Source organism: Coccinella septempunctata, chromosome 1 (assembly GCF_907165205.1).
Source record: "Coccinella septempunctata chromosome 1, icCocSept1.1, whole genome shotgun sequence".
Lineage (NCBI taxonomy): Eukaryota > Metazoa > Arthropoda > Insecta > Coleoptera > Coccinellidae > Coccinella > Coccinella septempunctata.
The window spans coordinates 57,378,070-57,401,102 of record NC_058189.1 but is presented as its reverse complement, the minus strand read 5'-3'; the positions used below and the strand labels follow the sequence as shown (position 1 = coordinate 57,401,102).

Sequence of the window (23,033 nt, the reverse complement as noted above, 5' to 3'; positions counted from 1 at the left end):
AATTTTCATAAATTCCGAGAGATACATCAAAATTTTACGACAACCGAGATGGGAAACGAATTCCCCAATTCCCGGAATATGAAGAACGGCATATACGTTCACATAATCTGCGGGCGAGAAACGTGGAATAATCTAACAATGGAAGTAGAAAAAAGACATATTGATCGTCCTCGCGAATGAAGGAATTCGACTTTCAAATTCAAGCGAGCTTTTAGGCGCGACTGCGACGTTTTTGACTCTGAATATTGAATTATGGATGTTTACTCATATTTCTTGCCTGGTCACGACCGGAGGCCTTGTTTTTCCTCGCAGGAATTCTTAATGAAGACGTGTCTTTCGACGAAAGTGAAATAAAATACGCTCTCTGTCAGGCCGAGGTATTAACGCGTTCGATTTTCATTTGAATTTTCCGAAGAACTTCATTTTGTTCGATGAGAAGGGGTTGACTGGCGTTTCTGTTCACACACAGGGTGAGTCTTCGACTCGTACAAATATTTTGACAGTAGATTCTGGAGGTCAAAAAAAACACTTTTTTCCTATACCATTTTTTTCTTGATTCGGTCCTGAGAAAAAGATATAGCCATTTTGAGTTTTCATAATGAGCTGTGCCACCCCTGGAAAAACAAAATTACCTTCAGAATAACTAGCTAAATCTGTGACACTACACATCTGTGGATCTTTTACACAAAGTTGTATTTAGCCAAAGTACCCAATTTTTCAAATTTCACAGATACATTTTTTTATTTTTGAACATCAAATTACCGGTAGATTCGGGTGACTTGGGACAGTCCTGTAATTAGGGACAATTACCCCCCTTGCAGAATTTCTTTGTTTCTTACCATTTATGAGTGAAAGGACAAACTTATAAGATTGTGTAGCGTCTTTTCGGTTAGTTCAAGAATAAGATGTCTAAAACTCTGGTGTATTCACTGATTCGATTTTGTTTTTAATTTCGTGGGGATATGGCACCAGTTTCGTTTTTTCCACTGTAGGTAGCGATGTTTAGAATTTGACAGAGCATTGTCAATTGATATTTGAAAATAATTTGAATACTTTCTTACGAGTTACGAATATATTGTATTTATAAACGATTATTAGTGTGTGAAATTGTATTAGTTTCGAGAAAGGGTGTAAAACATTCATTTATTCAACATGTCCTTCAGTAAGTTCAGTTTCCGCATGGACAATCAAGAACTACAGCTAAGAATTCGGTGTGTTGGAATTTGAGGCATAACCAAATCAGATGAACGAATATTCGGGACGGATATACATAGCTAAGTTTTATGGCGACTTCAGCAATATTTCGAAGAAAGTGTATTGGAAATACGTAATGTGAATTGTGAGCATGTATTGAGAATCAGAAATACATAAAATCTATTCGAGTCTGTTCTTCAAATATTCTTCCTGCGAGTAGATGTAGTGATAATTCCCTTTCCGTCAACTGAATCTATTGGATATTTGACCAATCACGGAAATTATCTTGAAGAAGAATTGTAAATACTCCTTCGAACCCTTATTCCATAGTGTTGAAATATTGACAGATTTGTTTTTACAACGATAATTAAACTGTAAATCACAAATATTCCTGAACAGCTGACAAAATGGGCTAGTTCATATTTTGAACTCGTTGAACGAGAGAGTATCATTGGACTTCCTTTGGTAGAACAAGGATAGAACGAAGCAAATGACATGGTGGCGCCGCCACGAAACTGATCCCATATCCCCGATTTTCTGAAATGTTGATGCTTGCAAAAAGTGACAAGTGCACACACCAGTATTTTAGACATCTTATTTAGGAATTAATTCCTGTTGAGGTTGCCGTGACCAGAGCGTTTGAATTGACAGAAAAAATTAACAAATTTAGGAGAGTAAAAGCACGTTTTTTATGGCCCTTATACTTTCTAGTGTTCCACTTTGTGCATTTGTAATTTTATTTTCTGGATACTTGGGATATTGCGATATTAGATGTCATGAAACAAGGTTGTTTACAAATCAAACGGCAACACGGATCTCATTCATCTATTTTGTTGTTTCATAGGGTGACAATGCCGAATAGATACAAGCGGCGCATTGACAGCAGGAAATATGCCGATTTTTCACAGGATATTATTATTTACGTTATTTCCACAAAGAAATCACCAAATAATGAAAGAAATCAAAGTTCCCTTGTTTTGCTTACTTTTTTTACATTTGAGTTGCAATAAATTTACTTTCGCTGTAAAAGGGGTTTATCATTTAATTTCCTTACCGAATTTCAACTATATAATCACAAATTCTAATTTTTCAGAACTATACACCGTCCCAAATCACCTATTTCATTTGAGAGTTGAGAAATCAATAGATTTCAACTTGTTTCCCAAGCCTCCCAAATGGGGGGGACAAGTATATTTTATTTCTTTCGAAATTTATATTCGAATTCTGAAGCATGGTAGGTATATATCCTAATCAATAGTCGGAGTCATTAAGCATATTCGAACCTCTTTTTTAGATAAAAATAGGTGACCGTTTTGAAAATATGATAAGTTGAATTCAACCCTCTTTAAGATTTGCAGCCTCTAAAAATAGTCTTTCCTTTTTTCCTCAGAATCCGGCCATACGAAAATCACTGAATTTGGTAAACCGGAGTTCTATAGTATGCGAAATCTCATAATGCTACTTATTTTGGCGATGAAGTCATCAATGACATTTTTTACCGGGAGATTGCCATTTGAAAGTGTATCCATGTGTGTATCTTATTTTCGGATATCCTGTTGACATAAGAAAATATTTTTAGGATATGCTCAATACCGAGCCTATTGTTTGAAAAAAATTGAGGTTTGGATACAAACAAAGTTATGGACCATGCACGCACGCCTTAGTTACCCTCTATACAGGGTTTAAGTTGTACACATATTTTAACAGAAGATTTGACTTGTGGTCAAAAGAAACACTTTTTTCTTTACCATTTTTTCCAAATCAGCTCAGTTTGAATGATACAGAAAAAAGGTTTCTTCCTTCAACTTCAACAACAACTTCCAATCAATACAAATCTTTCGCAACTCAAACATTTCCCCATTTCTTCTTCTTATAAGAGACACACCATTGGAAGAAAACATTTCAAATTTCTGTCGATCTTTTCAAACAAATCTTTGACTCGTACAAATATTTTAACAGTAGATTCTTGAGGTCAAAAGAAACACTTTACCTTTTCTATTTTTTTCCGAATTGGCTCGGTTTAAAATATACAGGCTGTTGAAAAACCTTAAAAAAATATTATTTTGAGTTCCACAAACGGTTTTATCGAACGAAATGAATTTCGGAATATAGTTTTTCATTTATTTAATGAATCTTTATCGAACACAAGATATCACCCATGTCCTCCAGTTTTCTCATTATGACCATTACGTACCATTAAAATACCAAAAAGAACCTAACTCTTGAAACTGTGTTGGACGCTGTCCCATGAATATTTGAACGTTTTGTAAAATAAAAGTATTCTTCACATTTTCTCGTTTAAGGCACTGTTTTCCAGTAATTTGATGTTCAAAAATTAAATAGTATCTGTGAAATTTGGAAAATTGCCTTCTTTGTCTGAATACAACTCTAATTAAAAGATCCACAGATGTGAAGTGTCCCAGATTTATCTAGTTATACTGAAGGTAATTTTGTTTTTCCAGGGGTGGCACAGCTGATTTTGAAAACTCGAAATGGCTATAGCTTTTTATAAGGGCCGTATCGGAAAAAATGGTATAAGAAAAAGTGTTTAAATTGACCTCAAGGATCTACTGTTGAAATATTTGTATGAGTCAAAGACTCAACCTGTATACAAATCTCCCCAATTCACAAAACTAATTTAAATCGATCACCGACCGAAAAAAAACCCGTAGAACTATGTCAGCGAAGAATTCGTTAAACATCGTGTATCTCATCCCACGTCTTACTCAGGACCTTTCTCGTTGACCCCGTCCTGAAAGGAATCCCTTATTCATAAAGTGATGTATCTTGAATAAGCTTCGGGTTAGCCCTGGAATAATCGAAATATCTCATCTTAGCAGGAATGTTGGCTTTGACGCAAGAAACTGGGGAACTTACGGCATCCGACGTTGGATTCGAGCATGTCTAACACGAATAAAAAGGGTATTTTCAGTTGAGCTTGTTTGTCTAGCTAAGGTAATAAGAATTCCTTCTTTGGACTAACAATAAGAGAATTTCTGCAATAACCGGAGGACAACAGATTACAAGTTAGAAAAAACGATGATTTATTCGAATGCTTTTATACAGGGTAACTCAATTGCTCGATAACTCGATAAATAGAAATTTTGGGCTACGAAAATGATTTATATCATATTCTGAATCTACATGGAATTCTGATTTCGAAATACCCTACCTGTAATAATTTAACAGCATGTCATTTGTAAATATGGCCATTTTCTAAAAATCGCAGTGCCTCTCAGACCACCTGTAGTTTTCAAGATATGATCTCTAGTTAAAACTATGAAATTAGTACCCTACGTCAAAAAGCCACACCGATACATAAATCATGACAAGTGGGGTATTTCGAAATCAGATTTCCATGCGGATTCAGAATATGATATAAAATTCTCATTTGATCTTTCAAATGAGGGAGGGTGGTATAGTGCTTCACCACCAAGTCGATGCCGCCAAAATATGAATCATTCTCCTAGTCCTAAATCAGTTATTGACCGATCAAGCACTGTTGATTCATCCTGTTGAACCGTCCTTCACATTCATATCATAGTCGGCTCGTGATACAGCGGTCAATTACTCTAATTCTATTAAGTTTACAAAAAAGAATTTCAAATAAAACTTTCCTGTTTTTAAGTAGAGCGTCTCTTAAAATTATTCAGAACTATACAAAGTGTTTCGTTTCTTCTGCACAGCTATCAACGTTATTTTAAATGAAACATCCTATATATTTTTACATTTTTGAATTCCTTGTTAAATTTGAATATAAGTTTAATAACACCACTATGCCTGAATTCTCAACGGTTTCCGGAAAATTTGACTTTTTATTAATATTTTGACTAGGGACAGTCCAAATTTGAATCAAGTATATAGAATAGGGACGGAGCTTCAGTCCTGTATGTAAGTACCTCAAACTGTCAAAATATTAATAAAAAGTGAAATCAAAGATTATAAAGTAGAAGGATAAGAAACGTCCTCATATCCCTAGTTCTAAAAACCGACTACATTTTGGTCAGTGAAAACACGCTTGACAATAGGTCCTTTCGTTTGCATAAAAAGTGTAGCACTTTTCTACACTCGATTTAATTTACACCAGTGTAGAGGAAGTGTAGTTTATCTACACATAGTCAAAAGGAGATGTAGATAAACTACTAGTCCTCTACACTGGTGTAAATTCAATCAGCAAACGAATAGAAAATCAAGTGTAGAAAAGTGCTACACTTTTTAAGCAAACGAAAGGACCTAATGAGATGGCGCTGAAAACACACTGTCAATGCATTTCAATAACATTTTTCTGTTTTTAAATTGAGGGGCGCGAAATTCGAATTACATACCTTGTATTAAACTGCAATATAGACTTTTGTTCGATCAGCAAACAAACATCCTGAGCGACAACACAAAAGTATGGCTTTGTTTTGTGATCAGGATGTTAGGTTTCACCTAAACATTGTTTGGAAACAATCGATATCAATGAAATACGCTGTTGGATGTGCTATATTTTTATTTGCAATATATATAATATATATAATATAATATAAAAAATTTACAAAAATTTAAATTATGGACAATAAATTAAGCTTGGTTGTTTTGAATTAATAACCTTAGTAGAATTTGTAAAATATACATATATCAGAATTTAATATGAACCAATATTCAATATACCAACATACACATTCCAGTTATTTACATATGTAGGTATTATTTATAGAATTTTCAGAACCACACTTAAAAAACAACCTTACAGAGGTATACAAGACCTGTATGTCAGAATAGTTTCTTGGTACTTTTTTTACGATTTCCTTATGATATGATCTCTTTATGACACAATATACAAATTGATTGATGACTGAACAAAACACTCAAAGCAGGTTTCATAAAACTTTTTGTTTTTCTAAACAACAATTGGACAGTCACTCGGTTCCCAAATCGAAATCAATAAAACGTCTGCACTTCGGAATATATTGAAAGAGTAGCAATTGAGAATCATTGAATGGTCCTATAAAGATCATAATTTCCCCGTAATAGGCCGTTCGTGCAAGGGATGCTTTCTGTATACAACAATTTACGTGGATGAACAGTTCTCAATTGACCTGCAGTAAAATGTTCACTGCACATGGTGTAGTCAGTAGTCTTTGCTGAAGTACGTCATTGTCTTAACGCCCTGAGAATTTTATCCACTTCAGAGCACTGACAATTAGAATTAAGGAATGACCGATTCACGTGTTACGAATTTTATTATTTACCCTTCCATGTTCCTTCCTTAGTTGAGTGAAAAACTGAATCTCGGAAAATCCATTTTTTTATTTGATCCACAGTTCTTCACCATCCAATAATTTCAGAACAATATTTTGTTATATTCACCAAGAAATAAGACAAAAAAATTTAATAATCAGCAACTAGAACGAGCTAGATAAACAAAAAGCGGTACGAGAATCAAAACATTCAAACCTCTTTGATTGTCTGAAAAAAATCTCACAAAATTTCATATGTTTCTGCAAATAGCACTCAAATTAATATTTTAACCAGTCGTAGCGTCTTAAAAACACGCTTGACAAAGAGATGGCGCACAAATCGCTTTAGTCGCCTCGTTTCTCATTTTTATACTCTATATCTATAATCTTTGAGTCAAATGTTACAAATTGAATACAATCGTATTGCTTTTCAAGATGGAGCTATTGATGTGAATAAAATAGTCCGGTTTTCGTTCCAGGAGCGTAAAAATGTTGTAATTCAATTGGCATATGGACTTCTTATTATCTGTCATCAGATTTCGAGCAATAGCAAACAATTTAACAATGCCATCTTTTCTTCTCTAAGAGTCAGTTGAATATAGTGACTGTTTGTGGAACGTAATCACATACATTGTTGTGAACAGGTATTTATACGCTTTTCTGCTTATCTATTGGTATATTCCAGGAAAAATATTTAACGAGATACATTCGTACAAAAAGACATATTTTTTTGTACTTAATTTGGAGTACCCAGTAAAACCGTAGGTCTTTTCGTTTGCATTAAAAGTGTAGCACTTTTCTACACTCGATTTTAGTATTCGTTTGCTGATTGAATTTAACCCAGTGTAGAGGACTAGTAGTTTATCTACATCTCCTTTTGACTATGTGTAGATAAACTACACTTATTCTACACTGGGGTAAATCAAATCGAATGTAGAAAAGTGCTACACTTTTTATGCAAACGAAAGGACCTCGATTGGAGGTGCTTTACTCTTATTAATTCCTTCTGGATTCTGGGACACCCCGTGTATCTCCATCATCTTCCATTACATTTCATGCAAGAATAATCCATCACCAACCTCACAACCGCAAACCCCAATATCAAAGAAATGGCAAGAGTGCCTTTCCGCACAGCTGTTCATTTATAAAACTTCAACGTCATAAACGATCACACCGTGCCTTTTTCTCTCTCGCAATTCCGAAGAATGACGACGCATCAAACCTCAAATGGGAGCGTAATTTCCACCAGTGAATTTTCCAATTCCGACTGAGTGATGTATCGAGCATGTACAGTAACCGTGGTAAACACGCCGATGGATGAAATCGAATTGAAGGAAATCAAATTATGAAAGCATCACATTTGGGAAATGGTTTTTTCAGATCACTACGTTTCAATTTCTCCGGGAATTTCCTCCGGGAAAAGTGCGCCTTCTGTAATAAATCAGTTCATCGATATTGGTTCGAAACGGGAAAAATTACTTATTATATTGCAATACAGGGGGGAAACACGTTACTTAAATAAATCAGGATTATTGTTTCATATTACCCGGATGGTTTGACCGGTTCCAAGTAAAATATCCCACCTTTCATAACTGTAGTCGATAGCATTTTCCCTAAGAAGTAGATATTACTCAGGGTATCATAGTGTTTTGAGAATTTCATTTATACAGGGTGTGGCGTGTGTCGCCACTCGTTTTGCAGGCAAGACTCCAAATAAAGGAATTTTTTCAAACTGTTTTTTGGATAGTATTCCTGGATAGATGATCTATCGAACGTAATTCATTATCTTTGAGGCGCATGAATAGTTCTTCATGAAAAAAAGACCTAACTCAACTTTTCCGTTTTTTTTTTTCATAAGTTTAACCTAGCGTGGTGTAAAAAATAATATGGTTACCTTAGAGCCAGTGCAAGAAAAACATGCCCGTTTCATTGAGATTCCGAAATGGTATAACTCTTTGTATTTTCAGCATTTAATACAAAATAAATTCCTATTGCAATCAGTTGAGGCCTAGTTTAATGTTAACACTGTTTCTAAAATTTTTGGCAGCTAAAATGAGAAATGCAAGCAATCATCATAAGAAGGTATAGAACATGTACTGAAGCTCATGGTGGCCTCTTAGAGCATCTTTTGTGAAATTTCATTCAATGAAACGATACTCATTTTAAAATTGTTGATATGCAATAAAGCTATGATTCATTAGAAAGTGTAGACTGTAGAGCATGTATCAGAATTCATGTGGGCCAATTCAAACATCATTTGTGAAACTTTATTCAATGAAACGATATTTTGAAATTGTTTTCTTTCATTATTATACCCCACAGTTGTGGAATCAATATTTTTAAGTTATTTTCAAGCAATAATTGTAAACTTCAGCATTTTTGTGACAAAGATCGTGACTCAATGTAATTGGAATTAATTTTTTCAATAACAAAAGTGCTATAATTCACTTCAATACTTGAAATTCGCTCAAAAACTATTAACTTTATAACTATAGGGCTCAATAATGAAAGAATACGAGAGAAAAAACCAATTTCAAAATATCGTTTAATTGAATCGAGTTTTACAAAAAGTGTTCAAAGTGGGCATCAGGAGTTTTACTAGATGCTTTACAACTTCTAATGAATAATTGCTTTATTCTGCTTGCAAGTCTCATTTCAATTGCTAAAAATTAAAGAAAAAGGCTTACATCAAAGTCTGCCTTGACTCATTGTAATAGAAATTTATTTTTCATTTAATGCTGGAAATAGAGTGAGTTATACCATTTCAGAATCTCAGTGACACAGTCGTGTTTTCTCCTGCTTTGGCACTCAGGTAAGTATATTATATTTTTACACCACGCTGGGTTGAACTTAGAGGAAAAAAAATATGCAAAACAGAAAATTTGAGTTAGATCTTTTTTTTATGAAAAATTATTCATGCGCCCCAAAAGTAATAATTTACATTCGATAGCGCATCTATCCAGGAATAATATCGAAAAAACAGTTTTATTATATTTTTCTGAACCGCCATATGTTCCTCTACCCGCAGGCACCATATTATCCATTCATTACGCCACACCCTGTATAATCACAGAATTACTACATGAAAATTGAAGAAACTAGGTAACGAAGATTTTTCTCTAGGAAATACTACATAAATTACTTGATCAGACGATGCGAAAATATATGAAAATCCAATATACAGGATGATTCGTTGTCTTGTACATTTATTTTATTTCAACAGTAGATTCTTGAGGTCCTAAGAAACACTTTTGTACTTCACCATTTTTTCCGATTCTGCCTCAATAAAAAGATTATAGAGTAGAAAGATGAAATACGATGCGACTAAAGTGATGTGAGCGGCATCTGTGTGTCAAACGTGTTATTAAGACGCTAAGACTGGTTAAAATATAATTAGAGAGCCATTTGCAGAAATAAATGAAATATTGTAAGATTTCAAATGGACATTCTGATCAAAGGGGTTTTGAATGTTTTGTTTCTCGTACTGCTTTTTGTTTATCTAGCCCCTTCATGATGTTTATTATTGAATTTTTTTGTCTAATTTCTTGGTGTAAACCCCAAAAACATCGTTCGAAAATTATTGAATGGTGAATAACTGTGGATCAAATAATGAAATGGATTTTCCGAAATCAAGTTTCTTACTATACTAAGAAAAATGGAAAAGTAGAAGTAACATGTGACTCGGTCATTTATTGATTTTTATTTTCAGTCCTCCGTTAAGACAATGACTTCAGCAAAAATTACTGACTACACCATGTGCAGTGAACATTTTACTGCAAGTCAATTGAGAACTGTTTCATCCACGTAAATTGTTGTATGCAGAAAGCATCTCTTGCATAGGGGAAATTATGCCTTTACAGGCCCATCCAATGATGCTCAATTGCTACTCCTTCAGTATATTCAGAAATGCAGAGGTTTTATTGATTTCGATTAAGGAATCGAGTGACTGTGAAATTGTTGTTTGGAAAGTCAGTCAGTTTTATGAAGCCTGCTGTGAGTGTGTTCTATTCATTCCTTAATCAATTTGTATATTGTGTCATAAAGAGACAATATCATGAAGAAATCATAAAAAGGCATAAAGAAGCGATAGGTACTGACGGGCTAATAACATACAGGTCTTGTATACTTCTGTAAGGTTTTTTTTAATTTTGGTTCTAAAAATTCATTCTGTGATGAAATATGAGTAGCTGAAATGTGTATGCTATGTTGGTATATTGAATATATAGATATAGCACATCCGACAGCGTATTTCATTGATATCAATTGATTCCGAACAATGTTCAGACGAAAACCAACTATACGTTTTTTTTTGTCGCTCAGGATGTTTGTTTTCTGGTCTCAACAAAGTCGATATTGAAAATAGATAGAAGGAACATGATTCGAATTTCACGCCCCTCAATTATAAAGCAGAAAACTGCAATTAAACAGTTGTTCTGTGTCGAGAGTACGTTTTTAGAGCCATTTCATTGTCAAAAATGTTTCCACTGTCCAAAATGATTGTCGGTTTTTAGTACTAGCGATAAGGGGGCGTTTTATATATTTCTATTCTATAATCTTTGATACAGTCTTTTAAGTTCTAATGAGCTATGCCACCCCTAGACGGTGAAGTTTTTCCAAGCATTAAATATACCATTTTAAGCTTGGAAATAGGCAACTATTTTGGAAAAACAAGCTCACTTACTTACTTTCATCATTCCATTTACTGATAGAAGCATTTATAATACGATAAATGAGTTACAGCAATTTCTTCCGCGATAAATGTTGGATATTCTTCCCTTGATTTGTTTCATTTTCGATAATAATAGTGATTTCAGATGCAATCATTCATACCTATTAGCTCTGATATTCATATCCAATATGTAATCATTTAATATCTTTAATTATTCAATTTCGTACAACAGTTACCAGATTCAAAAATAACCCTTCTAACCTTTTATTATTATGTAAAAGAATAATGACATAATCTGTGTTATATTTTTCATTTTTTAATATCAAATTATTGAAGAACGATGCATTATATGAGAAAATATGACGATTACTTTCATTTTCCAAAATAACTCAAAGTTGGCTACTGCATATTGGGATTCCTTACAAGTGAGTTTATTCTACTTCAAGCAATAACAAGTAATTTTGTTCTCCCATCTGTTTGTTCTTCTCTAATGAGATTGGAGCTCATAACCAGAGCGGTCACCCATCCAGGTAAGGAACTCGTCCATCATTGCTTAGCATAGATTGTTTCCTCTATATTTCCGAAACAAATTGGATCGAGTTAAAAATTGGTGGCTAGGTCTAAAATGATATTTGTGGAATAATCCAAAATTTTAGTGCCACTGCGAATTGGATTTGACTACGAATTCTCGATCAATGAGTCCAAAGATCATTTTGAGCCAATAATCCGTGAATTACAGACACTGAAAAAAATGACGCACCATTCTTTCCTAGGAAAAAGCGAGTAAAAACAGTATTCGATCATACGTAATGACGGAATCGCACCTGCGAAAGCCAATGAAGCCAGGCGAAAATTGCAGACACGAAAATTGCGGAAAACGAACGCTTTGATATGCAGAACACAATCTCTATTAACTTTTTATAACGAACCGGTTATATCAACCTTTTAACTTTATTAAATTCCGCAAATTTATTGCAGTTTTCCAGCTCTTCGCCTATCCGGGGCAACGGCATTTTATAGGGGATTATAGTTTTCCTTTTGGTTTTCCCCGATGTCAGGAAAAGTCAGAGCTCACAAACGATTTATTCGCGGTAACGTATACGGCTCAATATATAAATGAATTATGCATTTTCCCCGAATGCGAAACACGGATTTACGGAACTCGATATTGCGGAAATTTCCACGATGTCTATCGGAATTTTCGTGACATTTTTCGCGTTTCGTCATTGCTGTCTTGGATTCGCAGCTTTAGACCTAGGATTTCATCAAACACATCTCGCTGTTCCATATAGAGGAGGCCCTATCGAAATTGCTCACTCAGAAAAAGTTACAGTGGAAGAGGTTTTTCCGGAAATCTTTGTGACAGTTGAATCGCGAGTTCATTTAGAGGGTGTATCGAATGAAACATGCTATCGCACCTTTTGAATCTAGCTAGACAACTGTAGGAATGGATCGCTATGTCACATATCTGATAGTTTCTTTCTAGGTTCATTTCCAAAAATCAATTGCGTTTGTCTGCCTGAGGGAAATTAGGATAGGAGGAACGAGGAGCTATTTGGTGTTGGTTCCAAAAACTGCAGCGCCAGTTCCTACCGTGGTTTTTCAACCATCTGAGCCGATTATTTATGGTATTTCTTTTTAAAGTTTGGGGTGCATGGATTCCATTTCCAGGTAATTTTTTCTAGTTGGCCTTGTAGTAAATGATTATTTTCTTAATTTCGTCGAATGAATAGTAAATCATTTTTGTCCAGTAGCGGATCCAGAAGGGGGCACAGGGGGCACGTGCCCCCCTCAAGACCAAAAACTCTTCCCTCGCTTGCTCTAATATTTTATTTGATTTTTAAACGTTAATTTACGTTACTGGATACGAATAGACCAACAAAACTAGAATCTGAGACCTTTTTCTGAATACGAGTTCATATTTTATTTTCGTGTTATTATTTCTGCTATTGACCAGTAACAGTTTTTTTACTATATCTTGAGAATAGAAAGAAAGAGATGTCTGCGCATTAGCATAAAAAAGTATTTTTCAGATTAGACCTGAAAATTTTGGGTTGGGAGGAGGGAGTTGTGCATGCCCCCCCAAAATCGTATCCTGGATCCGCCTCTGTTTTTGTCGATGCTAGACCATTTCTACATTAGTTTATGGCAAACCAATATCACTGGTTGAAATAGAACAATAGCTTAAAAATTTTTCAGGGTGTAACAATTATTTTTGAAAAATCAATTATATGACCTTCATATGTACAGGGTGGGCAAAATTCGTTGTCCACTGAGGGGATCTCGAGAACCATGAGAACTAGGAGAAAATGGACAACACATTTCCGAGCTCTTTTTCATAGGAACAAAGAATGGTGAAAACCGTAGCCTCCTACGATTTTGCCTTTTTAGAGGTATTGACAAAAAATGAGATTTCGACTATTTCGAAAAGTTCTCATGAGTTGAGTTGTCAGTAGATTCTACGTATACAAGTGCCTAAGAAGGTTCAAGTTTCTTATCTGTAACTTCGAAGACAGAAAAGTTATGAGAACTTTATGAAATCGTCAAAATCTCATTTTTTGCTAATAACTCAAAAACGAAGAATCGTAGGAGGCTACGGCTTTCACCATTCTTTGTTTCTCTGAAAAAGAGCTAGGAAATGTGGCATCCGTTTTCTTCTAGCTCTTATAGTTCTCGAGATCCCCTCAGTGCCCACTCTGTACAGGGTGGGCAAAATTGGGGATATCTGAACTACAACTTTTTAACACAACGGAATAGAGGACAATGCATGGCACACTACGGTCGTCATTTTTCGAAGAAATTTTCGAGAAACTAATAATGACCTCAACTGCACTCCTGTTTTCGAGTTATAGGCCAAAATTAAAATTTCAACTTTGGTCATTATCTCCGTTTCTGTTTGTGCGAGGATTTTGAAATGAAATCATTATAGAGACACTTTTTTGATTCCAACAAACCACTGGCACACTATGTCTTTTTTACGGTCGTCTCTTTTCGAAAAACTCATAATGTCATCAACTGCATTCTACTCTCTTCTTTTGTTTTCGAGTTATAGGCCAGAATTGAAATTTGGGCGATTTCAACTTTGGTCATTATCTCCGTTTCTGTTTGTGCTAGGATATTGAAATAACAACATTATCGAGACAATTTTTTTATAGCAATCCAGTGGCGTACAATAATTTTTTCCAAACAGGTTTATTTGCTGAGCTATAACATGAAGATATGCTTTTTCTTATAAAATCAGTAGTTTAAAGCGACTCAGAAAGACTGAGGGCGATGTATGATATATTGCTGGAACGGGAGAAAAATGGCGATTCTTTCTAAGTCATTTTAACTACTGTTTTCATTCGAAAAAACGACTTTATGTTATAGCTCAGCAAAAAAACCTGTTGGAAACGGAGATAATGACCAAAGTTGAAATCTTCTAAATTTCAATTTCGGCCTATAACTCGAAAACAAAAGAAGATAGTGGAATGCAGTTGATGGCATTGAGTTTCTCGAAAAAAGATGCACGTAATGTGCTATTCCTTTTCCTGTATCTCGTTGGGTTAAAAAGTTGTAGTTCAGGTATGACCAATTTTGCCCACCCTGTACAAGGTGGACAAAATTAGTATTCTACTGAGGGGAACTCGAGAACTCTAAGAGCTAGAAGAAAACAGATGACACATTTCCTTTTTCTTCAGAGAGAGAAAGAATGGTAAAAACCGTAGCCTCCTACGATTCTTCGTTTTTGAGTTATTAAAAAAAAAAATGAGATTTTGACGATTTCGAAAAGTTCTCATAACTTTTGTCTTTGAAGTTACAGATCTGAAACTTGAACCTTTTTAGGCACTTTTATACGTAGAATCTACGGACAAAAGATTTTTTTCCAATTCAAAAATACAAATTCAATAAAAATTTGCATTAAAAAGGAGAGTTCGCCTAATGATTCGAAAGGAAAAAATATTTTGAGCTCATCAGTGGACTTTACGTAAAAAGTGACTGTAGAAGATTCAAGTTCAAGATCTGTAACTTCAAAGACAAAAAAGTTATGAGAACCTTTCGAAATCGTCGAAATCTCATTTGATATCTGAAAAACGATGAACCGTAGGAGGCTACGGTTTTAACCGAGGTTTTAACCATTCTTTTTTTTTCTGAAAAACAGAGGAAATGTGTCATCCGTTTTCTTCTAACTCTTATAGTGCTCGAGATCCCCTCAGTCGACAACGAAATTTGCCCACCCTGTACACTGGCGTGTTTAAGTTGGGAATAATGGTCGCATTCAGCGGACGGAGCGCAAAACGCTTCTGCTACCCATCGGTAGCGGTAGCGGTCGGGAACATGTTGAACGTTCGCTGGCAAGCCGAGATAGGATAAGGCAGTCCAACATCAGCTGATTAGTTGAAAAGTCTGTAGGAAAGACGTAAACAAACGGATTTTTTAAGTTTCGTTAACCTTGTTCTGGTTAAGTCAGTTTTTTTTGTGAAAAACATAACCTAGAATTCTGACGAATTACTTTGTTGCTCTAGTATATTTCCTATAACTTATTTAACATCCTTCTTTATTACCTTCCATCAATTTTCATTTCATTTTCCTCAACAAACTCAAGCTCGTGCATCTTCCACACTAAATAATAACTACCTACTCAGTTCAAGTCCAACTTACGCTCCTTTCCGCTACCGCTACCTAGCACAAATCAAATCCGCTCCCAAAAGTGGCGTCCGCTCCAGAACGTGTTGAGAATGTAGCGCATATGTCACCGAACGTTTACGCTAGCGTTTGGTAACAGTTGCGCAACTGTTTCGTCCGCTGAATGCGACCAATCATAAACTTTTTCATCAAGAAGGAATTCGTCAACGGTCTCCTTCAATATGACCACTGAAGATGCAAGCATTTTGTTCCAGACATCAGAAATGAAGTGGCAAATGCCCATCTCCCTTAATAAGGACAAAATGATTTGTCACTCGCGATTTTTTCTGGGTATGCACAATGATCCTGGAAAGGTAGATGTAGATTTTGAAGAAGGTTGCATTGCACTACGGCCTTGAGATCTATTTTGTCCCCATCAAGGCTGTTCTCGCCACTTAATCATATACAGCTCGTCATCCAGTTCCAGAGTTCTACAGAACTCCAAGTATCTGGAATGGTTTCAAGTTCTCGCTTCAACAAGTTTATCGTCCAGAGAAATTTTTGCATTGACTTGCCTCACCAGGTGGTCCAGAGTTTCTCCCTTCTCTCCACAGAGGGCCTCTGCTCATGTATCTCTTCATTCGGGGTGATATGATACTGCCTTATCTAGATGGCCTTCCATTCGTCTTTTCCTTAACATGTGACCGTCGTTTTTTTTCTACCCATGTCCATAAACTTTTTCTCTTCATTCTCGATGTAAGTCTACAACATGGCCAAAAAATAGTGAAGTATATTTTAACTTCGCTTCATTTCATCATGTTTCCCAACAGTGAAAACAACATAAATTTCTCGGTATATCCTCCCCCATTTATGTCGAATGAAAATAGACATTTTACGATGGCGCCACAAATAACGAAGGAATTCGCGAAAGACTCGAAGAAAAAACGTCAGAGGGGAAGAATAAATTTACACTTCGCCGACTTGTAAATCAGAATCGTGATAGCAACACCCCAAACGCCTTTGATGTCTGAGAAACTCTTTCGTCTTTCATGATGTCTCTCTTTCGAGTGCCGCAATGATGACCGGTCTCCCTTTCAACCCAAAAATATTCGGCGGTTACTTTATGATACTCCTGCCAGGAGGAATCGGTAGACGCTCTTTATGTCGAGGCAGAGAGTATCTCATCTCACCCTCGAGAGCCTCTGGAAAAGGAATTCCGAAAGAATAAGCAGCCAGTCACTGTATGGAGAATTTCGCTCAGCTAGAACAGCAAGTTCCGGTCGTTTAATGACGATTTTGAATTGTTTTGTGTTGGAATGTAGAATTACGTAGGGAATTTTTTTATGACATTCTGAGTGAGGGTAGGAGCACACACCATTGCTGTGGTTAACGGATTTCTGTTGAATTTCTTGGTATGTGGTATGTGTCTCTGGTGGTATATTTCGATCTTCCAGCAACTGACCAGGGACACAAAAGATCCTACGGTTAGTTTTCGAAATACAGATTGTCAAAAATGATGGAACGAACTAAAAGAAAACATCCCACACAGACTCTTCTGAAAATGTTGAATACCAACTAAATAATTATTGTACGATATTTGTGTATTGTATTTTATAAATAAAACTGTAAATTTAAAAGGCTGAAGGACCCTAGGTCGATGGCCATTTGTTTAAAGACAATAAAGAACTGTTATATAAAAATGAGAAGAGAAGCTTTGGGCTCAGAATGTAAATGTTAAACAACTTCGATGATTGGCAACAGAAAGAAGATTTCTCAATGATTCTCAATGATTCTCAATGTACACTGTGTCTCACGTATAATCGTGTCACTGGATTTTGTGACTCAATCAATAGACAAAATTGAAAAGTGAACCATCAATATGATAGTATTTTTCGATGGCTATCCAAATGTACTATCGAAAAAACAAAGCGATCAGGCATAGGATAAATTGCGGAGAAACTGTTTTTCGAAAAAGATAAATGTTGCCGATTCCAGTGATTCTCAAAATTAGATGGTTTAGTGACAATTTCAGGCAATTTTTCTCATTTTAAGTTACGGTTTTGACCTGAAAAGGACTGAATTTTTCATGCATAATTTACTTAAAAACAACTTTCCATATTTTCCAAATGTTCAATCTATTTTCAGTTCGAATATCCATATAAATGGTAATTTTTCAGTAATTTAAAAATGAATTTTATTCCAGATTACCCTAAGGAAATAATATCAACATTCGGAAAATATATTCATGTTCAATATCCATGTTTTAATGAATACTTGATGTGAAATATTGTATCTAGTTTGATCGATTTTATCACATTTGACATCAAGTAAACCTACAGGATGAGTCTTTAACTAGTACAAATATTTTAACAATAGGTTCTTGAGGTCAAAAGGAACACTTTGTTACCAAAACATTTTTTGCGAATCGGCTCGGTTTTAAAGATACAGGCTGTTGCAAACCATAGAAAAATGTTTTAGTTCTATCTCAGAAACGGTTTTATCGAATGAAATGAATTTCGGAATATAGTTTTTCATTTGTTTTATGAATCTTTTCCGAACACAAAATATCACCCATGTCTTCCAGTTTTCTCATTATGAGCATTACGTACAATGAAATACCAAAAAATCATAGAACCCAACTCTTGAAAGTTGGACGCTATCTGAAAAATTTGAAAGTTTTGTAAAACGGAAGTATTCTTCATATTTTCCTGTATAATGCGCCGTTTTCGAGTAATTTAATGTTCAAAAATTAAAAAGTAATTGTGAAATTTGAAAAATTGGGTACCTAATTTGGCTGAATAAAACTCTGTTTGAAAGATCCACAGATGTGCTGTGTCACAGATTTAGCTAGTTATTCTATAGGTAATTTTGTTTTTTCTGAAACTTTTTAGGGATTTCACTCCCAATCTCCGAAACAAAATGAATTAAAAATGAAATAAACGTTCTTTATTTTAAGTTCATTGTCAGGCAGCAATTTCTTTTAGTTGATTTGCTCCTGACAAATTAGTACAAGAATTTACGCAGGATCAAATCGTTTATTTCATTTTTTAATTGATTTTGTTTCAGAGGTTGGGAATGAAAACCCTAAAAAGTTTCAGACAATGCAGAATCCTCCCAGAATGAATTTCAATTTTGTTTTTCCATTGGTGGCACATTATGAAAACTCAAAATCGCTATATCTTTTTACCAGGGTCGAATCGGAAAAAATGGCAAAGGTAAGAACTGTTTCTTTTGACATCCATAATCTACTGTTAAAATATCTGTACCATTCAAACATTCACCCTTTATATTGAACCATAGACAATATAGATATATTTTCAAACTATGATCGGCATCTACTCTTTTTCGACGGAATGGTCTGTGTGCTGATACTTTGAGTGATGATAGTTGACTATTTCGATTTAGAGAGTGATATTCGTTAATTTTCACATCAATCGATGTAATGTAAGTGAAGTAATTCGTTTCATGAACAAAGAAAATCTCTCAGTGTGAGCTGTCTGATGAGAATTGATTAATCAATTTGACTGTATTTCTTTCTGAACCTTTTCACATGAAATGACTATACTAATAGTCCATTCAGACTTAATTGAATCCCCAAGGACTCAACTTTGTTGGTTTTGTTAATCGATATGAAATTTTCTTCGTTCATCTCTGTTAAATAGCACAAAACAACAGATAGACGTGAAATTGTGAAATCATTCAAGAGTCGTATTTCCACAATACAGGCTGGGCAAAATTCGTTGTCTACTGAGAGGATCTCGAATACTATAAGAGCTAGAGGAAAACGGATGACACATTTCCGAGCTCTTTTTCGGAGAAACAAAGAATGGTGAAAACCGCAGCCTTCTACGATACTTTGTTTTTGAATTTGACAATTTCTTAAAGTTCTCATAACTTTTTTGTCTTTGAAGTTACAAATCCGAAACTTGAACCTTCTACAGACTGTTTTTTGCGTAGAATCTACTGATGAGCTCAAAATATTTTTTCTTTTCGAATTATTAGGTGAACTTTCAGTTTTTTAAATGCAAACTTTTATTGAATTTGCTATTTTTGAATTGGAAAAAAATCTTCTGTCAGTTGATTCTACTTATGAAAGTCCATAAGAAAATTCAAGTTTCAGATCTTTACCTTCAAAAACAAAGAAGTTATGAGAACTTCTCGGAATCGTCAAAATCTCAATTTTTGTTTATAACTCGAAATCTAAAAATGATAGGCCGATTCTGTTTTTAGGTTTGGATTACTCATGAAAAAAGAGCTTGTGAGAGAGAGTGTGCCATCCGTTTTCTCCTAGCTGCTATAGTTCTCGAGATCCCCTCAGTAGACAACGAATTTTGCCCACCCTGTACATAGATGTTTTATCAATTCTTGAAATTTTCAAAAATTCTTAGTTGATAGCTCAATCTTTGACAACAAACAACTAGTCATACGATATTTTTTGTGCCCATGGACACTTTTTAACTACGACATCCCAAAAATTCAGGAAATTCAACCGAAAGGTTTTTTCCATAAAAAAGAGGAAGCTTCTTTTCAATTCGTTGTTCTGAAATGAGAGATATGTTCCTTAATTTGACCATAAAATTCATTATGAAACTTCCATTGCTCTGTACAGTCAACGCAGACTGAGACTAATAAAATTTTTCTCTGATGAAACACTGCCTCTTTCTGAACGCCAAATTCCCAACATAATTTTCCCTTTATTCATCATCTGCATTATTCATTAAAAAACTTTGCACCTCCCGCGCCCTGAAGACGTATAAATTAGTTATTTCAGCTACTTTTCTATCTTCGCTGATCCTCATTGTTCTAAACGCGCATAAATCCCTTTTTTACGTTCAATTAAAACCAGTTGAATATATAACTTCCCACCCAGACTGCTATTTATGAGCTCCATTGGACCGCTTCCATTTCAACTCCAGTTTTACTGAAAGAGCCCGTTTGATTTATCAGCTCCCACCGCTGCTCAATAGAATGTTGCTCTCCCATTTTCACGTTTTTAACCTTTACGCATCAAGATTGATGCCGAAATAAGCTCCCCCGTCCGCCGCAGAATTTCGCCGAGGAAATATTTTCCAGTTCAGTTCGCTCTTGCAGTATGGTTAATGGCAGCTTTTTGTGTGAGAATTGGGCTGTGCGTGAGGCACATAAGAAAAAGCCGAAAGAATCAAAAAATCGCCATTTTTCCACAGATTAAGGTTTTATATTTGTCATTGTGATGACAGAGATCCCAAAATTTTCCAAACGGTTAAAAAAATGGACCTGTATCGTTTATTTTGATAGATTTTGATATTTGAAAGATAATTCTCAATTTTCTGAGGACTGTCCTGAGTAGGTATCTCGAAATTGCATCTGCCATCTTGTAGGGTTATTGGAAGTCGACGAGCCCACAAATTTCATTAAAATCATTCTCGCGTTATAAATTTCGAAAGTTAGGGCCAAAATCCATAAATCACCCTGTATCTCCGTAACTAATGGCGTAAAGTACAAAAGAAGCAACTTTCCTGAAAGGCTTAGATGAGCTGTATTCACACTAGCTTATGGCTAACCACTCGTAACACACACCGTGTATTTCTGATTTGGACCGACTGAAGAATAGAATCATTGAAAAAAGTTAACGTTTATCCTTTCAGTTTGAATAACGTTTTTGAACCTGACAAAAGAATATGTGAGAAGTGTTTTGAGCAAAGAGGAGGATATTTCCAGCACCTAATCTAAGTATAGAGACCTCTGAAACTTGAAAATCATTATTATTGAAAGTGATGATATTCAGTTTCTTATAGTTATGGATTTTCATCATGTAATGGTCACATCAATTCGATATTTATAGAAGATTAAACATATCAAGTTTTTACTGTTCTTTAAAGATACATATAACTGAAATAAGTGTAACCTTTTTAAATAATTGAAAGTAAAAAAACAACATAGTATACTCCATCCAGGTCAGGTTGGCACTCATGAAATGTCAGATATCGATTGAAATGTCGTTAATGTTATAACGCCGTTGCCACAAATAATATCAATTTTTGTTACGAAAATGCCGAGAGTGATTGAAAAAGAGACAGGGTTTCAGGAAGTGCTATTTAGAATTCAGGTCCGCCTATTCAAATAGTTATACCCTGATATTCTAAAATCCACAATACGTCAGACGGTAGCGAACAAGAGAGTAGAGAACCATGTGCAAAATGAAGTTTAGGGACTCTTGTAGAGGCAAATTCAAGCTTATGAATATAATGACTGTATATGCCTTGTACATTTATGAATGTATTTTGTTTGTATTCAAGAATAGAGATAAGTTCCAAAACGATGTCAATCATAGCTATTCCACGAGAAATAGAGATCTTTTCTATCCATATCATAGGTTAACTCTGAGTGAAAAGGGACCATACTATATGTGTATCCGAGTTTTTAATAAATTGCCGCATCACATTAAGTGTGTAGAAGGTGTATTTAAGTTTAAGAATTTAATTAAGAGAATTTTGATAGAACTGGAACCTTATAGTCTTGAAGATTATTTTGGTTCTGACAATTTGTACTAAATTATAAGTACTGATTTTTGACGTCATTTCATCTTTTATGTAATTTTTTATATAAAACTTGAAATAAAGAAGATTTATCTATCTATCTATCTATCATATTCAATGTAAGAGAATTTATATAATGTTTCATCTGAATCTAAACGACTTATATTTCAGCTGAATATTTCCACAATCAGAAATATTGTGAATGAAGAGGATGACAAAGAATTTCCCTCTATTGGGAGACCCAAAAAAGTGGTGTCATTTGAGAATTTTATGTTTGAGTGAATTGGTGCTAAAAGTTTACTAGAGGATTTTCGATTAATGTCATTGTAGAATAAGTTCCGGAAAATTCATTTCTCTATTTTTCATTCGACTTTTCCTATACATTGTGAATGTCTTAAGGTGCCAAAAAATACCTAATTATTATTATTATAACAATGTATTAAGATGAACAGCCACAAATACGCGCCAGTTGTCTTGTTGATTTTTTATTCATGTGAAATTTTTGTTCAAAGGTGAAGTTCATCTTGACTTGAAACTTCCTTGAATTCCTATTATTTATATTGATGCAAGATGATTTTTGTTGAAGAATTTAACATTCTTGTAATTATCTGTTAATTCCTTCGGGAGATACCCATTCCCAACCACTGCAGCATATGTATGCATTTCATCTTCGGGTTAATATTTTTGAAATTTACAACTGATGTAACGTATTAAGCCTTCAGCCAAAGAAGATAACGAATATTAACTCTCCCCAAGCTAGTGCATATTATGATATTACCCTGATCTTTTGCATTTTCCATGCAAATAACTAGATTTGGTATGCCT

The 23,033-nt window shown here is 34.8% G+C and overlaps 1 protein-coding gene across 3 annotated transcripts in view; it reads right to left on the bottom strand.

Moving 5' to 3' along the window:
- LOC123317817 (midkine-B-like) overlaps positions 1–23,033 on the bottom strand; it is a 145,658-nt gene that overhangs the window by 71,025 nt on the left and 51,600 nt on the right. The gene's annotated exons all lie outside the window — the stretch shown is intronic.